Source organism: Pelophylax lessonae (genome assembly GCF_965119305.1).
Source record: "Pelophylax lessonae genome assembly, chromosome: 5".
Taxonomy (NCBI): Eukaryota; Metazoa; Chordata; class Amphibia; order Anura; family Ranidae; genus Pelophylax; species Pelophylax lessonae.
Window position 1 is genome coordinate 202,249,670 of NC_138772.1, and position 25,747 is coordinate 202,275,416.

Consider the following 25,747-nt stretch of genomic DNA (forward strand, 5'->3'; position numbering starts at 1 on the left):
TGAAATGTTTGGAGCTCCTTGTTGCAGACATAGGCCAGTCCTTTGGACCAGTCCCTCCTGCAGGAATGATCAGACTCTATGGCTCTGGCAGGACTAGCAGTAAAGTTGCACAGATAAAGCCTTGTTGATCGGTGACATAACCTGTCCGCCCATTCCTCCCCAGCATCCATATACACCGTGCAGCCAGCAGGCGGGTCACTGCTCTGAGCTCACTGCAAATAGCAACATCATCATCATCATCATCATCATTAGTAACCGCAACCCCCTCCCCCTCCTCCTCCAGGTCTCCCATACAGACACACAGCTGCCGGGGCTGATCTGGGCCCCCACAGGACAACATCTACAGCCCGCGTCCTTGGCCCCAACATCGGATCCATCCCCTCCATAGAGAATCGTACAGGCCAGCCAGAGGAGGAAGAGGAAATAGGAAGAAGGGAGGGGAGAGAGGAGGCAGGATCGGTGGGGGGAGAGCAGGGCCCCGATCGGGGTGTGGAGACAGGGAAGGAGGAAGGATCGTGTGTGGGGACACCGCATAGACTGGACCAGGAGCACAGAGGTGAGTGCTGCACGACTGTCTGTGTGTGTGCCACTGCCATCCCTGAGAACAATGCCCGCTTCCTGTCTGCTATATATAGGACTGATCGGGACTGGGGAGACATTGCAGGGATAGGCTGGAGCCTCCATACATCATACACAGCCTGATACTCATCTCTATAATACTGCTATGGGATCTGTACCGATCTGTATGCTAAGAAATCAACACTACAAGGCAGAGATCTCTGTGTGTATGTGTGTGTGATCTCTGTGTATGTAAGCTCTCTATGCATGTGTGATCTCTATGTATGTATATGTGTGTGATCTCTAGGTAGGTATGTATGTGTGTGATCTTTAGGTATGTATGATCTCTATGTGTGTGATCTCTGTGTATGTATATGCACATGTGATCTCTATGTATGTATATATGTATGTGTGATCTTTGTGTATGTATGATTGTATGTATGTGTGATCTCTATGTATGTATGTGTATATATATATATATATATATATATATATATATATATATATATATATATGTGATCTCTGTGTGAGCTCTCTATGCATGTGTGATCTCTATGTATGTATGTAGATGTGTGTGTGATCTCTATGTATATATGTGTGATCTCTAGGTATGTATGTATGTATGTATGTGTGATCTCTATGTATGTATGTATGTATGTATATGTGTGTGATCTCTATGTATATATGTATGTATGTATGTATGTATGTATGTGTGATCTCTAGGTATGTATGTATGTATGTATGTGTGATCTCTATGTATGTATGTATATGTGTGTGATCTCTATGTATATATGTATGTATGTATGTGTGATCTCTAGGTATGTATGTGTGATCTCTATGTATGTATGTATATGTGTGTGATCTCTATGTATATATGTATGTATGTATGTGTGATCTCTAGGTATGTATGTGTGATCTCTATATGTGTGTGATCTCTGTGTATGTATATGTACGTGTGATCTCTATGTATGTAATCTCTATGTATGATCTCTATGTATGTATGTGTGATCACTGTGTATGTATGATTGTATGTATGTGTGTGTGATCTCTATGTATGTGTGTGTGATCTCTATGTATGTATATGTGTGATCTCTATGTATGTATATGTGTGTGTGTGATCTCTATGTATGTATATGTGTGTGTGTGTGATCTCTATGTATGTATATGTGTGTGTGTGATCTCTATGTGTGTGTGTGTGATCTCTATGTGTGTGTGTGTGATCTCTATGTGTGTGTGTGATCTCTATGTGTGTGTATATGTGTGTGTGATCTCTATGTATGTATATGTGTGTGTGTGATCTCTATGTGTATGTATATGTGTGATCTCTATGTGTGTGTGTGATCTCTATGTATGTATGATCTCTATCTATGTATGTGTGATGTGACAGCTCTGACTTCAACACACACACACGTATAATAAGTCTGGAGTGGAGAAGATGGGTGCATGGGACCATAGCCCAACCTCTATTTGGTTGATATGGACAACTGATCACCTGTTGTCTCTAGTTTTCTAAGGTTCACTACTATACACTTTGCGATCTGACCATACAATCAACTATAAATTTAGAAAATCTATGTAAAGATCCACTTAAAAGCTAATAATGGCCAATTATCCATCTCAACCAATCAGTTCGTATCCAGTCAGGCAGGTCATTGCACTACATACTTGCTGGTAGATCTAAAAGAGATTGCACAATCAGATTGTAATGTGTGTTGTGAGCTTAAGCACACCAGCCTACACAGTTTATATAGGAGAATTGCTTTTGAAGTGTAGACTGAGTGTCTATGTCAGCCATTCTAATTTGGGGTTCCATGGAAGGTTAGGGTTCCAGCCATGGTTGCTAGGGGTTCCTTGAGCTGTGGCTATTTAACTTCCCAGTTGATGGTACTTGTATAGTTTTTGGGTCATTTCTGTTTAGCATTACAAGAGTGGCGTGACACCAATCATCTTTTTAGCTGTCTGTAAGGGTGATATTTTTCCTGCTGACCACTTGTGTAAGGGGCATTTTTCTCACGGATACCAATAAAAAGGATGGAATTTCGCCCGCTGCCTATCGGGATGATATTCTTCCCACTGACCACCATTAGTAAGGGTGAAATTTTTCCCACTCACCACCAATGTAAGCATAACATTCTGCAACAGTGTAGGAAGGGGTCTTCCCACAGACCACCAATGTAAGGTGCCATTTTTCCCACTGACCATCAATGTAAGCATAAGATTCTTCCCACTGCCCACCAATGTAAGGGTGTCATTCCTCTCACTGCCCACCAATGTAAGGGTGTCATTCCTCTCACTGCCCACCAATGTAAGGGTGTCATTCCTCTCACTGCCCACCAATGTAAGGGTGTCATTCCTCTCACTGCCCACCAATGTAAGGGTGTCATTCATCTCACTGCCCACCAATGTAAGGGTGACATTCTTCCAACTGACCAGCAATACAAGGGGGCATTTTCTCGCTGACCACCAATGTAAGGGTGACGTTCTTCCTAGTGATTACCAATGTAACGGTGATATTCTTCCCACTGCCCACCAAAGTAAGGGGTAATTTTCCCACTGCCCACCAATGTAAGGGTGACGTTCTTCTCACTGCCCACCAATGTAAGGGTGTCATTCATCTCACTGCCCACCAATGTAAGGGTGTCATTCCTCTCACTGCCCACCAATGTAAGGGTGTCATTCCTCTCACTGCCCACCAATGTAAGGGTGTCATTCCTCTCACTGCCCACCAATGTAAGGGTGTCATTCATCCCACTGCCAACTAATGTAAGGGTGTCATTCTTCTCACTGCCCACTAATGTAAGGGTGTCATTCTTCTCACTGCCCACTAATGTAAGGGTGTCATTCTTCTCACTGCCCACCAATGTAAGGGTGTCATTCTTCTCACTGCCCACCAATGTAAGGGTGACATTCTTCCAACTGACTAACAATGTAAGGGGGCATTTTCCTACTATCCACCAATGTAAGGGTGGCATTCATCCCACTGACCAGCAATATAAGGGGGCATTTTTTTCTCGCTGACCACCAATGTAAGGGTGACGTTCTTCCTAGTGACTACCAATGTAACGGTGATATTCTTCCCACTGCCCACCAATGTAAGGGGTCATTTTCCCAATGCCCACCAATGTAAGGGTGACGTTCTTACCACTGACCACCAATGTAAGGGGTCATTTTCCCGCTGACCTCCAATAAATTGTTTTTAGCAGAGGTTCCCCTACACCTGAAAGTTATTTCAAGGGTTACACTGGGGTCAAATAGTTGAGATTGGCTGCTCTATGCCTAAAGTACATACAATTAAAAAGTAACTGTGCATCCAATTAATATTGCTTATACTTTCTGTTGAGTCTAAAGTCCTTTACATACCAAGTGACAATGTGACATGCTTTTATATGTGTCGAATATGGAAACACACACGGCATATATAAGGAGCATCTTTTTTTTTTTTTAATGATGCCATATAGTACTGCATTGCATCTGTGTGTTGTCATTGGTGTGAAATATTAAACAGTGGATTTTCTGGGTTCGTATCTTGCATTTGAAATCTTGCAGGCCTTCTGTTAGGGTGTGGTGCAGCTTGATGTTTAGGGCTTTTCCTTCAAGTCATTATCTCCGTTGCGCTTCTTTTTCCTCTGTGAATTCTATGATATTAAGTTTCGGTTACCACCCAAGGCATTTTGGGACAGTTGGAGAGCTTTTGACGAGATATGCGCACAATCGGAAAGTTTGAGTGGGTGTCCTGTTGCTATAGATCAGCTCCCTGGCCATATTGTTTTTTGCCTCTAATGATTCCTTTTACTGGAGGAATTCTGTTAGATGTTCTATTTATGTGTAAGCTTGGAGGAGTAAATAGAAATTTTCCCAATGATGCAGAGCCAGGGTGGAAATCAGTGGGAGTCGTGCTTCATTTGTTATCTGGAATATGTGACCTTCATATGTTATGATCAGGCTTCTATAATATTAGTAGATGTCATTGCGGAGCAGCACAATAATACTGTCTGCGTTTTTATGCCTCAAAGGGATTTTAAATTAATTGCTCTGAATTTTCAAGCCATGAAATAATGTACTGTATGTCTGGGGAGTTTCTGTTTTTTTGTGCCCCCATTTAGCTTCAGTATCGGGCTTGTCCTGTAAGGCATGACAAAAAGCATCTATAATATACAAAGTCATTTAAAGTAAACCCCGAGGGCCAATTTACACTGGTCTGTCTTGGTGCGTTGCATTCATGCATACACGGTAAATTTTATCACTTAAAAGCTGAACGGAGAAAAGAAAAAAAAATTCCCTTGCATTGGGGCTACTCTTGCAACTACAAGGGTTAAATGCCAACTCATGCCTATGGTTTCCGTAACAAAGAAAATTGTGATGCCCCCCCCCCCCCCCCCCAATTTCATTCACTTGTGGGGGGCGGTATCTGGGAGCCCCCTTTTTGGTAAAGGGGGCTTCTAGATTCTGATAAGCCCCCCAACCATTGGCCCAGGGTTGTGGGAGAAGAGACCCTTGTCCTCTTCAACATTGGGAAAGGTACTTTGCCAGGGGAGTTCATCCTGTGGCAAGGTAACCCCCATGTTGCCTGGTATGGGTCAGGAATGGGGGCCGCACACTCATCCCTCCCCTTTCCTGGTCAGCCAGGCTGCATGCTCGAATAAGGGTCTGGTATAGGGATGCACTGATCTGACTTTTTTGGACCCGATACCGATATCTGGTGTTGTGAAATTGCCGATACCGGAACAGATCCGGAGCTACACACAAAGCAAGCGGCTGCAGTACAGGGCAAAGCCGCTGCTTCATGTGTACGGCTCCTCCATTCACAGGTGGAGTGCATCTGATATCACTCCGCCTGTGAGCCGGACCTATACAGGAAGTAGCGGTTCCCATACTATTACTGCACCAAGTAAGGGATGGCTGAGCCGTTACTCAGCAAAAACCGGATTGGCCAGTGGATCGGTCAATGTTACCGATCCCCCGATCCATCTAAAATGGCCATATCGGCGTGGATATCCGATCCGAATATCGGATCGGTGCATCCCTAGTCTGGTACAGATATTTAGGGGAGGGCCTCCAGGCCTTTTTTTTGGGCAGTGGGTCCCCCTTAAAATTCACACCAGACCAGAAGGGCCTGGTATGGATTTTGAGGAACCCCAGCACCATTTTGTATTGTGTTCTGGCTCTTTTTTTTACAATCCCCTGTCAGCTGGGAATCCCTGGCTGACATCTGAATGAGCAGGGCATGAAGAAGTCACTGGTTGTTAGGAAGCTGGTGGGTCCCGACTCCCTGACAACCAGCATCTCTGAGCTGAAACTGTCACCTTTTGCAGTTTTGGGAATATCACATCTAAATGTTTAACTTCCCCCTGCAGCTGGAGGTCCAGTCTGTGGTAAAATAAGGGGTAAAAAATGCATTAAATATCACAAAAAAAAAAAAAAAAACATATGCAGTTTTTTTTTTTTCTTTTTTGCCTGCTCCTGAGGTAATAAATACGGTTGTTATAATTCAAAAATTCATGCAGTGTTATTCGCTTAGTTTTTTGAGCCTTGGTTGGCAATTTGAGACAGTATTGTCAACCCATAACAGGAAGTGCTGAACCTTTCAAGGCAGTATTCTTGGGTATTATTTGAATTCTAGCAGCTGATTTATAAAGATTGAAAACAACTTTTTAAAATGTACATTAACATGTTGGGAAAGCCATTCTCAACTAGGGTTCCCTTCCGGGGTATCTAGGGGTTCCTTGAGCTGGGGCTGATTGACCTCCCAACTGATAGTGCCTGCCCAGATCCAACGTCACTTGACAGAGCTAGCAGAATGACACCAGTGATCTTTTTAGCTGTCTGTAAGGGTGGCACTCTTCCCAATGACCACCAATGCAAGGGGCATTCTTCCCACTCGGCCCTGATTAATTAATTTATGCAGGGGTTCCCTAAGACCACAGGTTTAATTCAAGGGTTCTTTTGGGGTAATAAGGTTGAGAAAGGCTGTGTTAGGACATAGACGTAACAAAATGAAAATGCAGGATCAGGGCATTTTAGCTGTCCGTATGCAGTACACATGTACTGTTTGTGTACATGCAGCCAGCAGTACAGCAAATGTGGCCATGTCTCTTGCCATGGCCTGACAATATAAAAAATGTGTAGTCAGTGGCGTGAGCTCAATAATAGACCCCTGCAACCTTGCATCCTTGATTGCTAGGATTCAGGCTGCCCCTACACCCTAGCGTGCATGGTTGCTAGGATCCAGGCGGCCCCTACCCCCTAGCATGCATGGTTGCTATGATGCAGGAGGCCCCTATACTGTAGCGTACATGGCTGCTAGGATGCAGGCAGCTCCTGCCCCCTAGCATCCTTGGTTGCCAGGACAAAGACGGCTTCTGACACCTATCATCCTAGATATCTAGGATGCAGACAGCCAATGCACCCTAGCGTATTTTGTTGCCAGGACACAAGTGACCCCTGTTGCCTAGCATCCTAGGTTGCTAGGATACAGCTGGCTGGCAGTGGAAAATAGATGTGCAAATGGGCCCACCCACTTCCATATGGCTGCATATGAATGCTGTGTACAAGACTGTAGCTACATGTGTAACACCGGTGTGAATGAGCCCTATGATTATGAGATTTTTGTGATTGGGTTACACCTACTTTAATCCATGGAAGCCTATCTGAAACCCTCTCTTACATGATCTGACTATGTGTCAAGGTCTTACCTTGTCCACCTGTTGGCAGCCATCTTGGACATGTGCAGACTTTTGCCTCTTATAAACTCTGATTGCATCATCACTTGCCTGCTGCCTGGGCGTCACACAGTGATGATATTCTGACTATATCTATCACCTGATGGGTTGCAGTCCTTGGCCTTGCGTTGTGCTCCAAGGTGCATCCCTGCTAGTCTTCTGCTCTCTGTGTTCCTCCATGCATGACCTGGCTTGGCTGACGACTCTCCTTGCTCTCGACCCCACATCGGCAGATGACCCGCTTCTGGACTCAACCCTGGCTTGGATGACTACCTGCTTCTGGACTTGACCCCGGCTTGTTCCTGCTCTCACTTCCTCACTCTTGCTGTGTGTTTATTGTTGTTTGCTCCAATAAACTGCTTTATTTTACCTGCATCCCCGTGTGGGCTGGTTTCCTGGTACCATGACACTATGGTAAACTGAGATAATTGGTTGCTTGGGGATACTGCCCTATTGAATAAGATCATGTTTCATTTTATAATAGCCCCAGAATAAAGGTAGTTTTGTTCATGTAATCCTAATCACCTACATTAGGTCACCATTGTTAATTAGGTGATTCCTCTTGTTCCTCATGCACCTTTCTACCTAAAGTGGACCTATCATTAAAGCTAAAATGTGTATGAATCAACAGAGCCTGTGCCAGTACTGCCAAATCATTGTTGTTTGTAATTGAACAAGTATCTGTTTCTTGTCATAAAAAGAAAAACTCCCGAATTTCTCATTTGACCTACAGCTTGTACGTGATCACAGTGGGGATCGAAAGTGTGGGGACCCCAGGCAAAAATTTGTATTAATGTGCATAAAGAAGCCAAGGAAAGATGGAAAATTCTCCAAAAGGCATCAAATTACAGATAAGACATTCTTATAATATGTCAACAAAAGTTAGATTTTATTTCCATCATTGACACTTTCAAAATTACAGAAAACAAAAAAATGGTGCCTGCAAAAGTTTGGGCACCCTGCAGAATTTATAGCATGCACTGCCCCCTTTGCAAGGCTGAGACCTGCCAGTGTCATGGATTGTTCTCAGTCATCGTCTGGGAAGACCAGGTGATGTCAATCTCAAAGGTTTTAATTGCCCAGACTCATCTGACCTTGCCCCAACAATCAGCACCATGGGATCTTCTAAGCAGTTGTCTAGAAAACTGAAACTGAAAATAGTTGACGCTCACAAAGCTGGAGAAGAAGAAGATAGCAAAGCGTTTTCAGATGTCAATATCCTCTGTTTGGAATGTAATTAAGAAATGGCAGTCAACAGTGGAAGTTAAAGCAAGATCTGGAAGACCAAGAAAAATATCAGACAGAACCGCTCGCAGGATTGTGAGAAAAACAATTCAAAACCCACATTTGACTGCACAATCCCTCCAGAAAGATCTGGCAGACACTGGAGTTGTGGTACACTATTCCACTATAGAGATACTTGTACAAATATGGTCTTCATGGAAGAGTCATCAGAAAAAAACCTCTTCTACGTCCTCACCACAAAAATCAGCGTTTGAACTTTGCAAATGAACATATAGACAAGTCTGATGCATTTTGGAAACAAGTTCTGTGGACTGATGAGGTTAAAATTGAACTTTTTGGCCGGAATGAGCAAAGGTACGTTTGGAGAAGGGGCACAGAATTTAATGAAAAGAACCTCTGTCCAACTGTTAAGCATGGGGGTGGATCAATCATGCTTTGGGGTTGTATTGCAGCCAGTGGCACAGGGAACATCGCACGAGTAGAAGGAAAAAATGGATTCAATAAAATTTCAGCAAATTTTGGATGGTAACTTGATGCCTTCTGTGAAAAAGCTAAAGTTAAAGAGAGGATGGCTTCTACAAATGGATAATGATCCTAAACACACCTCGAAATCCACAGGGGATTACATCAAGAGGCGTAAACTGAAGGTTTTGCCATGGCCTTCACAATCTCCTGACCTCAACATAATTGAAAATCTATGGATAGACCTTAAAAGAGCAGTGCGTGACAGACAGCCCAGAAATCTCAAAGAACTGGAAGACTTTTGTAAGGAAGAATGGGCAAAGATACCTCAAACAAGAATTGAAAGACTCTTGGCTGGCTACAAAAAGCGTTTACAAGCTGTGATACTTGCCAAAGGGGGCAGTACAAGATATTAACTCTGCAGGGTGCCCAAACTTTTGCAGACGCCATTGTTTTCTGTTATAGTGTAAATGATGGAAATAAAATCTAACTTTTGTTGACATATTATAAGAATGTCTAATCTGTAATTTGATTCCTTTTGGAGATATTTCCATTTCTCTTCTTTATGCACATTAATACAAATTTTTACCTGGGGTGCCCGAACTTTAGATCCTCATTGTAGATGATGGAAGTCAGCAGAGCTTCATCTTATTCGATAAACTAAGAGAAAATTCCCTTGCAAAGTGAATAGCCATTTGCCTTTAGTAGATCAGCCCCATTGTCTCTGTGAAACAAAAGAATAGTGGGTGTTTTAATGTAATTAGATACTGCAGAGCGTTTTCCATTTAGACCCTGTCAGGTATATTTGCAGGTAAAAGGGAACAAGCAAGGCACATGCGTAATGGGTGCCCGTGGTACATGTATAACTATTTTGGATAGATACGAGCTTTCTAAGGCCTCATTCACTCATCTGAAATGGCCAGTCAGTGGATTACTATAGCTGGAATCACAGGGATGTGCGAACAGCCGCGGCGCTCAGCAGGTATGAAGCACTAACAGGCAAACCGAAGGCACGGCTAACAGTTATCTGTCATTGCGGACAGATGATCGACCCTGAATGTTTGGATACATGCAAACACGAATTCAGATATGTGAATATTCTGACTCATGATGAAGGAATCGGCTGCCTGGTTGTACTTGGACATGTAAATGAGGGTTAAAGCTTATCACACATGTTACAATCTGTACGATATTCTTTAGATCTATCATCAAGTATGTACTGCAAGGGTCTGCCTAGAGCCAGCCATAGACAGTTTGAATCTTGGCCGCTTCAGCAGATACCGGCCGAGTTTCAAACCATGTATGGGCAGGCTGAATGTACCAAAGTTGATTGATCAACTTGGGAACAACCAGCCTGCCAGGTTTTTACATTTGATTATCGTTAGCGGCTGGTATAGCTGCTAGCACTAATCACTGTCTTCTCTCAGTGAGGATGGTTTCCCCTGCCCTTCCACTAGATTAGGGGTGTCAAACTCCACTTCCATCAGCATTATGGTTTCCCTCAAAGGCCGGTTATATCTGTAAGATTAGATGTCCAGAGCACCCCACCCCTCCCTTACACCCTTACATCACAATGCACCCCCTTACCGGAGGGTGGATCTGGGAAGAAGTGCAGGGGCTGGAGGAGAACCAGAGAAGGGCTGGAGTCAGCTTCCAGAGTCTGCTGAATGCTGAGACCAGGGGAGGCAGCAGAGACAAGGTGGTGTTGCGGCTTCACAGAGAGGTGCAGGATCTGTAGGAGGAGTTCTGCCCTCCTCTCTGATGCGGACTGCTGAGGAGGAGGGGGGGGGCAAAGATGAGCATTCCTGCAGCTGCACAGAGTACTGTAGGATCTGGCAAAGGAGTTCTGTCCTCTCTGCTGCCAACTACAGAGAAAAGATGGGGGCAGAGACAAGGGGGCTGCCACAGCTGCATGAGAGGTGCGAGGGCCACATGAAATGGCCTGGGGGGCCGCATTCGGCCCGCGGGCCTTGTGTTTGACACCTGTGCACTAGAAGAATACAATGGCTTGGCGGGATTCCCCTTTCGACACTGTCTGTGTTGTTGGGGGAATCAAGCAAATTTTGCAGGAAAGTAACTTGATTTGTGTAAAACCTGCACAATAGATAGAAATTATTTGATAATTTAGGTGGGTCCTCAGCATTGCACATTTTTGTAGATCTAAAGCTGATTACTGTATACAGATATAATATAATATAGTCAGATTGTAATGTTTATGGTGAGCCTAGAAGATTAAACTTTTTTTTTTTTTTTTTTTTAAAAGCGGTCTGTATCTCTGTTAGGGAGATTCGCTCTCTCCTATTGTCCTGTTTACTGTTAGCACCAAGAGTGAAAGTAAAAGAAAATCCCAAATTTAGAATAGGATTTGAGGGGAAATCTTCCAATGGGCACAATAGTTTTGATGACTACCATGGATTCCCTTACTTTAGAGCAGGCTCTTCAAACTATGGCCCTCCAGTTGTTCAGGGACTGCAATTCCCATCATGCCTAGTCATGTCTGTGAATGTCAGAGTTTTACAATGCCTCATGGGACATGTAGTTCCTGCAACAGCTGGAGGGCCGTAGTTTGAAGATCCCTGCTTTAGAGGGATTTTCTCTCACTTCCTGTTTTGGATATGGAACAGGATGCTAAGGGATATCTTCCCCAATGGAACACAAAAAAACCTGACAGGAGTAATAACCCTTACTTACTCTATCCAAAAAGGAAAAAGTGGTGTGGTACATACCAGTACATTAGGACTTAAACCAGGGCTCCACAAATCCCAGGTGCCAGGATACCGTGGCAACTAGAAATTGCATCCTGGCGCCTGGGGTTTTGTTAGCCCCTTTCCAGGCGAGCAGTTCCTGCATGCAGTTCAGGGGGCCTGGTAGCTGATTGGAGTGTTCTGGTGGGGGGCCGTCCCCCTGTTGGAACACAATAGCTTAGTGGGGGGAGATCGCTGTATGTACTTTGCATAGCGACTACAGCAGCTCCGACCGGAGCTGAGGTTTTTTTTTTTTTAACCCGCTGGGTTGAACGGAAAAAAACAAATAGTGTGTACCAGGCTTGATTGTCCTCATTAACCCCTTCAGGCCGACCGAAGGCAAACATGCGGCCTCAGCTTCAGGGGGTTGTACCGGGATGATCGGTGCAGCTAGAGGCATCACCCCAGTACTGTGTTTAGGGCTGATGCTTGGCTTTCTTGGCTGACCCTCCCACTGCTTTCCGTGGCTCTTCCAGGTCTCCCGTCCCACCGGGAGACTTGATTGACCAGCCGGCACGTCCGCCGTCTGGCCAAAGACCCAAACAAAGCCAGATTCAGCTGTGATCGGGTCTCCGATGTAGAAACCCGGAAGCGATATCATGACATCACTTCCGAGCACTGGAGCCCTAAAGGTGCCAGATTGAAAAAAAAAATAAAAAAAGTGACAGCATTTGAAACACCCAAACTTGGCGTTTTGAAAGCTTTTAAGTGCAGAAGAGGGATTTGGGGCCTGCCTGTCACTGCCTATTACTGTCACAAGGGATGTTTACATTCCTTGTGACAGCAATAAAAGTGATCACATTTTTTTTTTAAAGAAACGGTGTAAAAATTAAAAAATAAAATAAGAAATAAAAAAAATGAAAACGCCTCGTCCCTCCGTGCTCACGAGCAAAAGCGAACGCATACGTAAGTTGGGCCCGCATATGTATACGGTGTTCAAACCACACATGAGGTATCGACACAGTCGTTAGAGCGAGCGCAATAATTCTAGCACAAGGCCTCCTCTGTAACTGTAAACAGGTAACTGGAAAAAAATTTAAAGTGTCGCCTATGAAGATTTTTAAGTACCGTAGTTTTTCGCCATTCCACGAGTGTGCCCTGTTTGAAGCATGACATGTTCGTTAACATTCTACAAAAAATTGGGCTAACTTTACTGTTTTTTTTTTAAATTCATGAAAGTGTATTTCTTCCAAAAAAATTGTGTTTGAAAGATCGCTGCACAAAAAGCGTGTGACATCAAAAATTGCAACGATCGCCATTTTATTCTCTAGGGTCTACGCTAAAAATATAATTTATATATATATATCCCCAGCAATTTGCATATGGCAGTGTAAACTGCCTGCGAGTTGAATGGGATGCGGGAACCCGCAGTGGATTTGCAGGGTTTCCGCATCGCATATGTGTGAACCAGGACTAAAGATACATTTTTTTTTTGTAGCCTATTTCAACAGTTGGACTGAAATGACCTGGCAGTTAACTGTATACTCACTAGATTGTTGCCATTTTATTTTTATTACAATTATCTGTTTTTACTTTTCAAGTGCTGCTGCAGGTTTATTCTGGTCGCAGTCACATAGCCATTGCATAGACATGCGCATTTATTTTAAAACACTGTGACCCCGGGCTCCATAAATAACATGGTTGTAAATTGGCCTTCTGAAAAAACGTATTTAGATGTATAAGTCAAATTTAATTTACCCCCTTATCATTTAATTGTATCCTGGACGTGTCAGAAGTGCACGGATTTAAGCCTACTCACAACGGCTCTTACAAATAAAGAAATTCTACCAATGCTGAAAATGAAGACCATTCAATTTCATAGGCGTGGCACTGTTATATTGTGCTGCTGCATGGTGACTGTATCCCTGGCTGAATTCATTTTGGGATCTTTATTCCATGGAAATTTGTGATCTTTCCCAAGAGTGTACATCTAATTTTTGCAGTGACGTTTCTCAATTCTAATCATTTTGGTGCTGTGTGATTTTTATTTCCCTGTACAGTTCTTTTCACATGGAGATAAGGCAATCTCCAGAGCTGGCAGAAATGTATTATTTAGTGTCTGCATGAAATTGATCAAATTGTTTAAAATGGACTACTGATATAATGCTGCAATTTGTTGGTATCTAACAGGCTATGTATTTTATTTTTTTTAACTATATTTTTTACTGTGAGGTTAAAATAGAAGTAAAGGTAATTTTAATTTTAAAGAGTATGGGAGGGTTATAATTAGGGATAGACCGATTATCGGCAAGGCCGATATATCGGGAGCCGATATGCACTTTCCCCGATATATATCGGCCTCGGAACTGGCCGATATTGCCGATATTTTTGTGACGTCATTCTGCCTTCTTAGGCCGCCTCCTTCACCTTGGACAGCCTCATCTGGAGTCGGGACTAGTCTCGCGGGAGTGTATCACAGCCATACACCCACACACAGCAGCCCGGTGCCTGCCAGCCACCCACATCCACAGGCCCTGTACCAGCCAGTCAGCCACAGGCACTGTACCAGCGAGCCAGCCAGCCAGCCACAGGCACTGTACCAGCCAGCCACAGGCACTGTACCAGCCAGCCACCCACAGCCCCTGTGCCAGTCAGCCACCCACCACAGGGTGCCAGACAGCCAGCCATCCACAGACAGGGTACCAGCCAGCCAGCCATCCACAGACAGGCTACCAGACAGCCAGCCACAGGCTTTGTACCAGCCAGCCACAGGCCCTGTACCAGCTAGCCACCCACCACAGGGTGCCAGCCAGCCATCCACCACAGGGAGCCAGCGAGCCAGCCACCCACCTCAGGGAACCAGCCAGCCACCCACCACAGGGAGCCAGCCACCCACCACAGGGTGCCTGCCAGCCACCCACCACAGGGTGCCAGCAAGCCAACCACCCACCACAGGGTGCCAGCAAGCCAGCCACCCACCACAGGGAGCCAGCCAGCCACCCACCACAGGGAGGGAGCCAGCCAGCCACCCACCACAGGGAGCCAGCCACCCACCACAGGGTGCCTGCCAGCCAGCCACACACCACAGGGTGCCAGCAAGCCAGCCATTAAGCATTAAACAAAAATTAACATGTTCAGTACCAGATTTGTGTCAAAAATTGTCTATTTTTCAAAACTTTAAATGTGCAAAATATCGGCCAATACTGATATGTTGTGACCAAAATATCGGTATCGGCCCTGAGAAAACCATATCGGTCTATCCCTAATTATAATCCCTGTTACCTTTTGGCCATCCGTGTCCCTCTAGGGAGATTTCCCTTCAGTTCCTGTCCCATAGCCAAAACAGGAAATGAGTGGAACAAGAAGACACCAGACAATCTCGGGAGATTGCCTTGCCCAGAAAACAGGTGGTGATTGACTTCCCAGCTTTGCACGTTTCCCTATGAGACTGTGTAGAAAGGAATGTATTCATTCCTATCACTCAGGTCTCAGAATAAATGTAGCTCTATGCTGGGCAGTGTGTGACATAAGATCTCCACCCTCTGCCTGCTGGAACTGAAAAATGCTGTATAAATTCTGTGCTTTGAATGACTGTAGAGAAGAGATGGCTGCAGATAAACAGCTACAACTTATGTAGGGGGATATGTTTCAACTGATTAGTGTACAAAACTGACTGAACGCCAAGTGTGGTACGATACCTAGGACCAGATTAAAGAATTTACTGTTTGTAACTACTACTGTTCTGTCTGGACAATAGGTTCACTTTAATGCTGACCCTGTAGTAGTTTGTAATAATCTCTTTTCCTTCACATGGTATCGGGAGCATGTGACCCAATCTCCAACTTTCAATTTAAGAGAAGAGAAGCATGGCTTTTAAAAAAATAAAATAAACCGTCATACTCCCCTAGATGGCTGCAGCACCGATCCAAGCTGCAGCTGTCCCCCACTGCCTCTTAAGAACAAAAACTGAGCAATCTGCTGATCGCTCAGTTCTCTGCCTTCAGTGAGCAGAGAGCTGGTGACTGTCAGTCACCGGCTCTCTGCTCTGCTCCACTACTCCAGCGCTCACTGGAGCGCTGTGCTGTGGAGATGTGGGAGCGGATGCCTCAGTCTTCCAGCTGCTTGCTAAAAGGCCGAGCCAGCTGATACTCTAGGTATCTGGGTAGATCCCGACTGTAAAGTTGGAATATTTCCCATACTGGGCCAGCTGAGTGACGTCAGCTGACAGCGTGCTTTATCCCACTGTTGGCTGAACACGGGTCACAAGTGTGCAGAACGAACTGCACTCCTGTGATCCATCGGAGAAGCATAACCAAAATGGCGTTCCTCATGGGTAGTTTGGGATAATGTCCACAGCTTGGTGTGAGATCTGACCAGGATCAACTTTGAGATTACGCAGGCATATGTAAGGAAGATATGTCTAAATTCTATACTGTAGGTCACAGACTGTCTGTGTCTAGGCCACTCATCTGTCCCTGTACCCTTGTAAGTGTTCAGATATGCGGTTACGTCTCTACAGCTGTAATGTCTTTCAGCCTGTCATTGAATTTTACAGGCTGCTGGCCACTGCTATATGCAAATTCCCTGTGACTAGCAGAAATATGCTACTTCTTGGGGTGTAAGCCTCCCTGTGCCTGTGTGCATGACTTCCAAAGGTTAAAGTAGAACTTTAAAGGCAAAACTTTTTTGTTTTTCATTTTGGATAGTGTAAGGAAGAGTTTTGTTTTTTGCCATCTGTGTCCCTTTTGAGATTTCTCTTTGCCTTCCTGTCCCATAGCCAAAAGAGGAAGTGAGAGGAAATCCCTACAAAATCATGGATCCCATGGTGGTCACCATGTCTGTCCTGTCCTAATGACAACTCAAATGTGAGATTTTCTTTCATTTCACTCACAGTGATAATGGTATACAGGAAAAATTGAGAGGATGACTCTCTATTCGGGACCAGAGTTGTATAAGGTACTCAAAACCCATACTTGAGTAAAAGTACAAGTGCTCGATCAAAAAGTGACTTGAGTAGAAGTGGAAGTGCTCTATCAAAAAGTGACTTGAGTAGAAGTACTAAAGTATTCAACATTTTTTGTACTTAAGTATTGCAAGTAGTTTTTTTTTTAAATTTTGCTACTCAAGTACTGAAAGTAAAAGTACAAGTACTGTGTTATGTAGTTATCAAAGAAGTCAAAAGTTTGAACATCATATTGTTTTTTTTATTATTTCAAATGATGAACCTAAGCCCCCATTCACACTGGGGCGACGCTACTTCGCACCGCGACCTCCGAGGTCGCGGTGCGAGCAGCGCGCCGCTACCTCGGAGCGGCCGCCACGGACTTCGTAACATTGAAGTCTATGGCGGTCGCCTCCTGGTCGCCCCAAAGAAGCTCCGGACCCTTTTTCTGAGTCGGAGCGACTTGTGTCGCTCCTATCAGAACAGGTCCGCAGCTTCCCTATGGGAGGCGACCTGCGGCGACCTGTGAGGCGACCAGGTCGCCTCACAGGTCGCCCCAGTGTGAACTGGGGCTAAAGGACAATCACAATTTGTTTGTTTCATATTTTCTTTTTAGTGGAAAGATTTGGTATAGCAGCTTTTATTTATACATAGAGTAGCATTTATTTTCGTATGCGCTCATTTACACATGACATTATACACATTTGTTTGAGCTTCATGAAACCTGCCATCTACTGTTCTGGCAGTGGTAATTTTTATAATTGTAACGAGTAACTATGCAGTACAAAAAAAAAATATTGGAGTAGAAGTATTGAAATCATCGAAAAAATGTAGTGAAGTAAAAGTGGAAGTAGGAGAAAAAAATTCTACTCTAGGAAAGTACAGATACCGCCTTTCGGTACTTAAGTACAGTAGTGAAGTAGTTCTACTTAGTTACTATACATCTCTGACCGGGACACAGACAGCAATAAAAACTCAACAAGGGTTCTAATCCCTTTTCCAACACTAAAAAACCTTTAATTATGCTTTAAACTCTACTAGCAGGTCTGGTGTGTAGTAAGGCCCCTTTCACACGGCGGACCAATCGGACCATTCATTGCCCTCTATGGAGCAGTGGATGTAAACAGTGATGTAAAAACAAGTGGCCACTGCCCCCACCTTTAACTGGTCTTTGCAGCAAGGAGCACTGGAAGGGCGACCAAGTAAGCAAAACCAAATACATTTTCAAGCTCAACTTACCGACCAGCTTGCGACCAACTAAATTGACCTGTCTAACAATATACATTAAAAACAGGGGTTTAGTTTGCACACATTTGCAGAAACATGCGTAAGCTACAGGCCCTGTCAAGGCACCCTTTTTTCTGTAGACCTAACTCTTAACTTCTGAGAGTCTCCACAATAAAAGCACATGGGCAGAGGGCAGGTAAGCCTGGAAGGAGCCCACCCCTCCTTAAAGCGGTAGTATCCCGCTTTTTGACACTTTTACCTACAGGTAAGCCTATAATAAGGCTTACCTGTAGGTACAAATAATGCCGTGCCGGTTTAGGAGATATTTACAGTGCATGCAGCCGCTCGTGCGAGCGGCGCATGCGCTCTGAAGGTCCGGGGGACCTTCAATTAAGTTGCCGGGAGCTTGCCGGAAAAATCACTCCCGCGCGCATGCGCGGGAGTGACGTCATCGCGGCTCCGGCCAATCATCGCGCCGGAGCCGTCTCTTCCGGCCAATCAGCGTGCCGGAGCCGCCGAACCCGGAAGAGACGGCGAGGGACCATGGCAGCGCCCGCAGCGATGTCCGGGGGTCCGTGTCGGGGCTTCGTTTTCAGGTAAGTTACACATAACGGGCTAGTATGCGTTGCATACTAGCTCATTATGCCTTTGTCTTGCAGGTTTTTTTTTTTTTATTTTTTTTTTTTATTGAGTTTACAACCGCTTTAAGGGTACAGGGGCACACTGAACACCCAACACATAGCAGCACTATGGTAGCAAAGGTGTCAGTGCGTTGCCTGGCCAATATACTAACAGTACAAACTAGTGGTCACTGCCTCCACCTATAAACTGGTCTTTGCATCAAGGAGCACTGGAAGGGCGATGTATGTCAAACAAAACCAAGGAAATTTCCAAGCTCAACTTACCGACTAGCCTGTGACCTACCGAATCGACCTTTCTAACAATATGCGTCTATTTACACCGACGTCTGATCCGATCCTATCGGCTAAAAAGTGACAGATGGGGGAATCCGTTCCCTATCCATCTGGTGGCTTGGATCAGATGTAAACGTACAGGAGGTTTACATCCAACTGACCATAGAGGAAAGCGGACTGTGTCTGTGTCTGCTCTGCATAAGCGAAACAGAGATGGACATGTCATCCCCCTGCTGAGCGGGGATCTGTGGACAGATCCCCCCACTGAGCAGGCGGATCTCTGCTGGTGGAGTCCTCCTGTGTGAAAGAGCCCTTACACGGATAATGGAATATTATTCACAGATAGTGGTATTCATGTGATCGTTATACTTTTTGTTTTGTTTTTACTATCCCTGTTCCATCGGGGAAGATTTCCCTTCACTTCCTGCCCTATAGCCACAACAGGAAGTGAAAGGAAATGTTAATGTCCTCATTGAAGATTTCTCCAGTGTATTCCTGCTCTGGTGACCACTCAAAATTTAGGATTTTTTTTTTCACTTTTTTTTGTGATAACAGACTGAAGAACAAACAGAGTGGGTGAATTTGCCAAACAGGGGCCCAGACAGCAATAAACACCAACAAGTATTCTAACCCCTCTCCACTCTATCCAAAACTAAAAATAAAAGTTTTCCCTTAGTCCGACTTTAACCACTTACCAACCAGCTGCTGTCAAAATACGGCGGCAGGTCAGCAGGTTCCCGCGAATCACTGTACCTGTACGGCGGATCACGGGAGCGCTCCTGGGGGGCCGCCGGGCACCCGCGATCGCTCCCTGTTAAGAGAGAACACAGCAGACCGTTGTTCTCTCAGGAGTCATCACAGGGCTCCTGTGTTTCTCCTATTTAGAAACACAGGTTCCTGTGTTTATTCTACAAGCCCATCTCCCTCACAGCTAGAAATCACCCCCTAGGCTCATGTTTAACCCTTTGATCGCCCCTGTTGTTTACCCCTTCCCTGCCAGTGTCATTACTACAGTAACTTCATATTTTTTGCACTGATTACTGTAGTAATGTCACTGGTCCTCCCCAAAAGTGTCAAAAATGTCAGTTAGGTCAGTGGTCCTCAACTCCGGGTCCTCAGGGCCCACTAACAGGCCAGATTTTAAGTATTACCTTGAGGAGATGCAGACTAGAGCACTGCAATCACTGAGCAGCAAATGATATCACCTGGGATGTATTTCAGTTATCTTGCAAATCTGGCCTTTTAGTGGGCCCTGTAGGCCAGGGTTGAGAACCACTGAGTTAGAAGTCCGATCTGTCTGCCGCAATGTCGCAGTCCGGCTAAAAATCACTGATCGCTGCCATAACTAATAAAAATAAATAAAAATGACATAAATCTTTCCCCTGGTTTGAAGACGCAATAACTTTTGCACAAACCAATCAATGTATGATTATTGGGATTTTTTTTTACCAAAAATATGTAGCAGAATACAAATTGGCCTAAAATTATGAAAAGATTTTTTTTTTTTTTTTTTTTTTATTGGAAATGTTATATAGCAGAAAGTAAAAAAAATATTGTTTTTTATTTTTTAAATTGTTGCTCTTTTTTTGTTTATAGCGCAAAAAATAAAAATCACACAGGTGATCAAATACCACCAAAAGAAAAAAAGACATCCATTTTATTAGGGTATAGCAGGGGTATTGAATTAAAATTTACGAAGGTCCAGTCAGTAAAATATTCTTCCAGCAGAGGTCCGAATTGCATGTTTGTGCAATGACCGCCCTGTATCCTCGCAACCAATCACCTGCTTGTTAACTTGGATAGCCCTTGCCCTCTGTCTATAGCTGTCCTGCCTCCAGCTGTTGGCTCTGTGAGACTGGCAGTGGTGATGGCTGTGGGCAGAACGACTCTAAAGGGTGGGCCTGCAGGGGTCCGGATGAGACATTAACTGGGTCCGGATCCGGACCGCGGTCCGCCATTTAGTGATGCCTGGGGTATAGCATCGTACGATCACGCAATTGCCTGTTATAGTAACGCAGTGCCGAATTGCAAAAAATGACCTGGTCATTAAGGGGTAAAATCTTTTCCGGTCCAGAAGTGGTTAAGCAACTCACTTGTCAGGCATCAAAAAATATAATCACTCCACCAAAATTATTTTAAAATGATAAAAATATAATAGCCCTGTTCATTTTGCTGAGAGCTAGAATGCTGCATATTTTTGGGAAATGGATTTTCATGTCTCAGTTGCTGAGCTGAATGCATTGGTATGGATTTCACTATGAACCATAATGCTCTGCATGTCTTGAATCCATATTTCCTTTACCAATAAAAAATGGAATATGCCCAGCAACAAAATAATGCTATAGAACCGTTTTATTGTTTAAATTGAATTTACGGGAATCTGTCCCAAACCTCAACACCTCTGGGAGCAAGTAGGCTCTGATGGATGCTGCTGTTCCGTGACTCATTTTGCAATTTGCATGTGTTTCTCAGAAGTGCAGGGATAGCCCTGAACTACAGCTACATAAACAGTAATCTGTCAGGACAGAAATATGGAAGCTGACATTTGTCACAGCCTCCAGACCTGTCATCATCCTTGCTTCACCCATTGGTGGCTTAAATCAAGCAGGTGTAGAGACATCTGATATGGATGTGCACATGATTGTTCCAGTCTGGTGATTTTGGCAGAACTCCAGCCAAAAAATTACAAAGGTTGAAATAAACATCCAAATAAAAGATAAAATAAAATCACTTTTGCTGCAATATTCACCTTCAATGCAGAGATTTCCCCCAAAGTGCTTTTTTACCACTAGATGTCCTCCATCTTGATCTTTCAGGCCACTTCTTCTGAGCCCGTGTCCTCCCCAGCCTGTGACAGGACAGTGAAAGGAGAAGCAGCAGAGTGATGAGCTCATCCCTCTGTCAATCTGCTTTTTCTTGCAATCAGCATGCTTCTTGTCAGCACGTGAACTTATTAGCTCCTTGTGCTTCTTCTGCCTCTCACGTTTAAGCTCTGCTGTACTGGGACTACAAGAGGTCTGATGGCAGGTCAGATTTAAATACTTACACTGATTAAATCAAAAAATAAAATTCATGATGTTTTAGGCTCCATGTACACGGGACGTTGATAAAAGTCCCTTTGAATGCTGGAATTTTTAGGACGTTTGAAACGTCCGTTCGGTCGCGTTTGTACCCGCGTTTAGCGGGCGTTTAGCAGCGTTTGCGTTTAGAAGCGTTCCTAGAGGTCAAAAAAATGATTCCCCTGTAAAATGGAAAAACGCAAACGCTAAACGCGGGTCATTGCGTTCGGACGCGTTTGTGCGTTTGAAACGCCGGGAAACACACGTTCGAACGCAAATAATTGCGTTCTAAAAACAGTCCCTGAACGCAACTGCCTGCAAATGACTGTAAACGACCTGGTGTACATGGACAGATAAGATAAAATGTAGATGGGTTCAGGGGCTTCTGAAAAAAACGCCCAACTGCTCCAAAACGGCCATTTCCAGCGTCCCGTGTACATGGAGCCTTAATGGGATACAGATCTACATTTATGTGTGTCCTAAAATACTACAGCCCTGGAAGATTTCATCCCCTTCCTGACCAATCCATTTTTTGTGATACGGAACTGCGTTGCTTTAACTGGCAATTGCTCAGTCTTGCGATGCTGTATCCAAATATGTCCTTTTTTTCTCACAAATAGAGCGTATTTGATCACATCTGCGATTTTTTTTTTTTTTTTTTTTTGGGCTATAAACAAAAAAAACCTGACAATTTTGATGAAAAAAAAACCAATATTTTTTTACTTTCTGTTATAAAACACAACCACTAAAAAAATCTAATTTCTTCATCCGTGTAGGCCAATTTGTATTCTGTTACATATTTTTGGTAAAAAAAAATAAATCCTAAAAAGCGTATATTGATTGGTTTGCGTAAAAGGTATAGTGTCTACAAACTATGGGATAGATTAATGGACTTTTATTTTTTTTGTTTTTATTAGTAATGGCAGCAATCAGCGATTTTTGGCAGGACTGCAACAAATCTGAAACGCGGTGACACTTTTTGAGGACCAGTGACATTAACACAGTGATCAGTGCTAAAAAAAATGCACTGTCACTGTATAAATGACACTGGCAGGGAATGGGTTAACATGAGGGGCGATCAAAGGGTTAGTGTGTTCCTAGAGAGTGTTTTCTAACTGTGTGGGGGATGGACTGACTGCAGGAAGAGATGGGTTAACGTCAGGGGCGATCAAAGGGTTAAGTGTGCTCCTAGAGTGTGCTTTGTAACTGTGGGGGGGGGGTGGACTGATCTGGGGGGGGGGGGTGGACTGATCTGTGTCCCTGATTAGAAGGAACACAAGATCTCTCTTCCTGTCTGACAGAACGACGGTCTGCCTTGTGTACATAGGCAGACCACCGTTCTGTCATTCCTCTAAATGATCATGGCCGCCGGACCCACTGGTTGGCTCCCGCTGTGTTCAATCACAGTGGAAGTGCGGCTTTGGCGGCGCACGCCCCCTAGAGTTGATGAACATAATCACGTACAGGTACGTGATTTTGCGGTTAAGGGCGGCCCAGCCACAGTAAATGTATGTGGGGCAGTCCTTAAGTGGTTAAAGTAGAACTTTTGGCAAAACTTTAGTTTTCATTTTGGATAGAGCAAAAGAGGCCCTGTTCTAATAGGAGCGACAAGACAAAAGTCGCTCCAACTTAGAAAAAGGGTCCTGTACTACTTTGGGGCGACCTGGAGGCGACTTGCATTGACTTCAATTATATGAAGTCCGTGCAAGTCACGCCGAAGTCGCGGTGCACGTTGTGCACCGTGTCTTCACAGGTCGCCCCACAAAGTCGTGTCGCGCCAGTCTGAATGGGCTGTAAAAATAATCAGTGTTGACTGAGGAATGAAGTTCTGCTTTAGCTTAGGTTCGCACTGATGCGGTGCGGGACAACGCATTTAATTTGCACAGGAATTACAGCACATTCCTTGTGCGAATTACATTCGGTGTCTCTGGGGTGCGATTTGAGCCATGGATTTGTATTGATCAATTTTAACCAAACTCGTGCTTTTTTTTTTGTGTGCGCACCAGAATCGCACTCTTTCTCAAACCAGTTTCGGGGTGTCCTTAACTGAGCATAAACTCCGCAGTCGATTTACATGAACGGGCCGCCATTTTAAAGCATCGTGAATTCACACCACATCTAGTGTGAACCGAGGCAAAATGTCAGATTAAAGCGGTTGTATACTGCCTGAAAAAAAAAAAAAAACCTTGCAAGACAAAGGCATAATGAGCTAGCATGCATTGCATACTAGCTTATTATCAAATACTTACCTTAAAACGAAGCCCCGACACGGACCGCCGGACACCGGTGTGGGAGCTGTCCTGCTCCCTCAGCGTCTCTTCCGGGTTCGGTGGCTCCGGTGCTGTGAGTGGCCGGAGCCGCAATGACGTCACTCCTGTGCATGCGTGTGGGAGTCACTTTCCGGCAAGTAGCCGTCAAGGAACTTTGAAAGTCCGCCGGACCTTCAGAGCGCATGCGCCGCTAGCGTTAGTGACTGCATGCAGGGCAAATATCTCCTAAACCGTGCAGGTTTAGGAGATATTAATTGTACCTACAGGTAAGCCTTATTATAGGCTTACCTGTAGGTAAAAGTAAAAAAAATGAGTATACCACCGCTTTAATTTGTATCTTTTGTGTCAGTTTTTAGGCCTTGTTTACATGCGCTGTAGAGTTTATCGCTCCTCTTTCAAGGGGCAGTTGATGGGCAGCTCTAAAATCATTATGTTGCCTCCTGCCCGGCCTATTTTAACTTAAAAGCCCACCACACTGCGCTATAACCATGTTCATTACTTGAGATTGCAGTGCAGCCTGTTTTACTTGAATAGGACATGTGAACGAGACCAAAGCAAATAGAAATTGCACCTTGAGAGTTGTCTCCATGACAGGGGTAGCCACTGGTGTTTGGTGACAACTGTCAATGGTGGGATTTTTCCCAACTTTCTGTCAGAGTGACCGCTGCCACTGAAGAAAGGAAATTAGATATCTCCCCAGTAGGGACATGGGCAGCACAAAATCAGGAAACTAAAGGTGTGTATATATATATATATATATATATGTATATATATATACACACCCGGCCAGAGCTTCTCTGTCCCATAACTATGGTGACCCCCCATGTGCTGCGGTGGAATACAGCAATATCACCGTAGTCTAGAAGGAACTCGCAGCTCAAAGTTTTTATTCCCAAGGTCACTTTGGAAATTCCTAAATGCCTTGACAAAGCAAGTTGATCAGCGTGAAATGCTGAAATCTGAGATTCTTTTTAACCTTGATTTTTTTTTTTTTTTTTATATATCTGCAGATAAAGTCCCATGAACTGCAAGTGCCCTCAACTGCTTATATGAATTATGTTTATTTCAGCTAATATGAAAATTAACTATTCTCTTAAAGCAGAAATAATGGTTGCCTGTGTCCTGTTTTCTAGATCACTGGAAATTAGTGGAAGGGTTGCTTCGTATGGCAATAAGCCAAAGAATAGTTACTTTTGCCTAATCTTGCTAAATCCATTGAACTGTAAAGGGAAACAATGAAATAAAGATTTAGGATCAATTTTATAATTATTTGTTTTTAAGCATATGCATTTTTAATCAGATCCTTAAATTTTTGCTATTTTTATATAATCCTTAAACACTGAATACAGGGTACATCTGTCACACTGGCGGCACTATTGTGGATCATCCAAGGGCCCATTCACACCACAGTGTCCTGGTGATTAGTGGAAACACATTTTTTTTCAGGCATTAATCTGCTTTGTGTTATGGCTGCTTATTCAAATGAATAGGGTGGTGTAACAGAACCACCGACCCACACTGTACTTGTGGTCTTCCGTCAGTATACGGCTTTCTTGAAGTCTTGAACCTATATCCCAGATTTTCCCAGCCACCCTCATACAAAGCTAGCCAACAACTTAGCTTGTACAAGTTTTGCAACCTTCTCCTTTATTGAACAGTTTCACACT

General features: G+C 44.1%; 1 protein-coding gene across 1 annotated transcript in view; it reads left to right on the forward strand.

Moving 5' to 3' along the window:
* Positions 1-293: 293 nt before the first annotated feature.
* RALA (RAS like proto-oncogene A) overlaps positions 294-25,747 on the forward strand; it is a 70,900-nt gene continuing 45,446 nt past the window's right edge. Inside the window, exon 1 of the mRNA XM_082259304.1 lies at positions 294-556. The gene's annotated coding sequence lies outside the window, so the exon portion shown is untranslated. The remainder of the gene's footprint in view (positions 557-25,747) is intronic.